Consider the following 3,263-nt stretch of genomic DNA (forward strand, 5'->3'; position numbering starts at 1 on the left):
ATACAATACCTCATGTTCCCAATACAATACTTCATGTTCCCAATACCGTACCTCATGTTCCCAATACAATACCTTTTGAACCCAATACAGTACCTCATGTTCGCAATACAATACCTCATGTTCCCAATACATTACCTCATGTTCCCAAATCAGTACCTCATGTTCCTAATACAGTACCTCATGTTCCCAATACCATACCCCATGTTCCCAATACTGTACCTCATGTTCCTAATACAGTGCTTCATGTTCGCAATACAATACCTCATGTTTCCAATACAATACTTAATGTTACCAATACAGTACTTAATGTTCCCAATACAGTACCTCATGTTTTTTTATATATATTTTTTATTTCACCTTTATTTAACCAGGTAAGCCAGTTGAGAACAGGTTCTCATTTGCAACTGCGACCTGGCCAAGATAAAGCAAAGCAGTGCATTAAAAACAACAACACAGAGTTACATATGGGGTAAAAAACATAAAGTCAAAAATACAACAGAAATATATATACAGTGTGTGCAAATGTAGCAAGTTATGGAGGTAAGGCAATAAATAGGCTATAGTGCAAAATAATTACAATAGTATTAACACTGGAATGCTAGATGTGCAAGAGATTATGTGCAAATAGAGATACTGGGGTGCAAAAGAGCAAAATAAATAACAATATAGGGATGAGGTAGTTGGGTGGGCTAATTTCAGATGGGCTGTGTACAGGTGCAGTGATCGGTAAGGTGCTCTGACAACTGATGCTTAAAGTTATTGAGGGAGATAAGAGTCTCCAGCTTCAGAGATTTTTGCAATTCGTTCCAGTCATTGGCAGCAGAGAACTGGAAGGAATGGCGGCCAAAGGAGGTGTTGGCTTTGGGAATGACCAGTGAGATATACCTGCTGGAGCGCAGACTACGGGTGGGTGCTGCTATGGTGACCAATGAGCTAAGATAAGGCGGGGATTTGCCTAGCAGTGATTTATAGATGGCCTGGAGCCAGTAGAGTGCTAGTAGAGTGCCTCATTTTCCCAATAACGTACCCCATGTTCCCAATACAGTACCTCATGTTCCCAATACACTACCTCATGTTCCCAATACAGTACCTCATGTTCCTAAAACTGTACCTCATGTTCCCAATACAGTACTTCATGTTCCCAATACAGTATCTCATGTTCCCAATATAATACTTCATGTTCCCAATACAATACCTCATGTTACCAATACAGTACCTCATGTTCCCAATACTGTACCTCATGTTCCCAATACAATGCCTCATGTTCCCAATACAATACCTCATGTTCCCAATACAATACTTCATGTTCCCAATACCGTACCTCAGGTTCCCAATACAATACCTAATGTTCCCAATACAATGCCTCATGTTCCCAATACAATACCTCATGTTCCCAATACAATACTTTATGTTCCCAATACATTATCTCATGTTCCCAATACAACACCTCATGTTCCCAATACAGTACCTCATGTTCCCAATACAGTACCCCATGTTCCCAATACAGTACCTCATGTTCCCAATAAACAACCTCATGTTCCCAATACAGTACCTCATGTTCCTAAAACAGTACCTCATGTTCCCAATACAGTACTTCATGTTACCAATACAGTATCTCATGTTCCCAATATAATACTTCATGTTCCCAATACAACACCACATGTTACCAATACAGTACCTCATGTTCCCAATACAATGCCTCATGTTCCCAATACAATACCTCATGTTCCCAATACATTACTTCATGTTCCCAATACCGTACCTCATGTTCCCAATACAATACCTCATGTTTCCAATACAATGCCTCATGTTCCCAATACAATACCTCATGTTCCCAATACAATACTTTATGTTCCCAATACAGTATCTCATGTTCCCAATACAATGCCTCATGTTCCCAATACAGTACCTCATGTTCCTATTACAGTACCTCATGTTCCCAATACAGTACCTCATGTTCCTAATATAGTACCTCATGTTCCCAATACACTACCTTTTGTACCCAATACAGTACCTCATGTTCGCAATACAATACCTCATGTTCCCAATACATTACCTCATGTTCCCATATCAGCACCTCATGTTCCTAATACAGTACCTCATGTTCCCAATACCATACCCCATGTTCCCAATACTATACCTCATGTTCCTAATACAGTTAATCATGTTCGCAATACAATACCTCATGTTCCCAATACAATACTTCATGTTTCCAATACAGTACCTCATGTTCCTAGTAGAGTGCCTCATTTTCCCAATAACGTACCCCATGTTCCCAATACAGTACCTCATGTTCCCAATACACTACATCATGTTCCCAATACAGTACCTCATGTTCCCAATACAGTACCTCATGTTCCTAATACAGTGCTTCATGTTCGCAATACAATACCTCATGTTCGCAATACAATAGTTAATGTTCCCAATACAGTACTTCATGTTTCCAATACAGCACCTCATGTTCCTAGTAGAGTGCCTCATTTTCCCAATAACGTACCCCATGTTCCCAATACAGTACCTCATGTTCCCAATACACTACCTCATGTTCCCAATACAGTACCTCATGTTCCTAAAACTATACCTCATATTCTCAATACAGTACTTCATGTTCCCAATACAGTATCTCATGTTATCAATACAGTACCTCATGTTCCCAATACTGTACCTCATGTTCCCAATACAATGCCTCATGTTCCCAATACAATACCTCATGTTCCCAATACAATACTTCATGTTCCCAATACCGTACCTCATGTTCCCAATACAATGCCTCATGTTCCCAATACAATGCCTCATGTTCCCAATACAATACCTCATGTTCCCAATACAATACTTTATGTTCCCAATACAGTATATCATGTTCCCAATACAATACCTCATGTTCCCAATACAGTACCTCATGTTCCTATTACAGTACCTCATGTTCCCAATACAGTACCTCATGTTCCTAATACACTACCTCATGTTCCCAATACAGTACCTCATGTTCCTAAAACTGTACCTCATGTTCCCAATACAGTACTTCATGTTCCCAATACAGTATCTCATGTTCCCAATATAATACTTCATTTTCCCAATACAATACATAATGTTACCAATACAGTACCTCATGTTCCCAATACTGTACCTTATGTTCCCAATACAATGCCTCATGTTGCCAATACAATACCTCATGTTCCCAATACAATACTTCATGTTCCCAATACCGTACCTCATGTTCCCAATACACTACCTTTTGTACCCAATACAGTATCTCATGTTCG

The sequence above is a fragment of the Coregonus clupeaformis genome, chromosome 8, assembly GCF_020615455.1.
Source record: "Coregonus clupeaformis isolate EN_2021a chromosome 8, ASM2061545v1, whole genome shotgun sequence".
NCBI classification, from domain to species: Eukaryota; Metazoa; Chordata; class Actinopteri; order Salmoniformes; family Salmonidae; genus Coregonus; species Coregonus clupeaformis.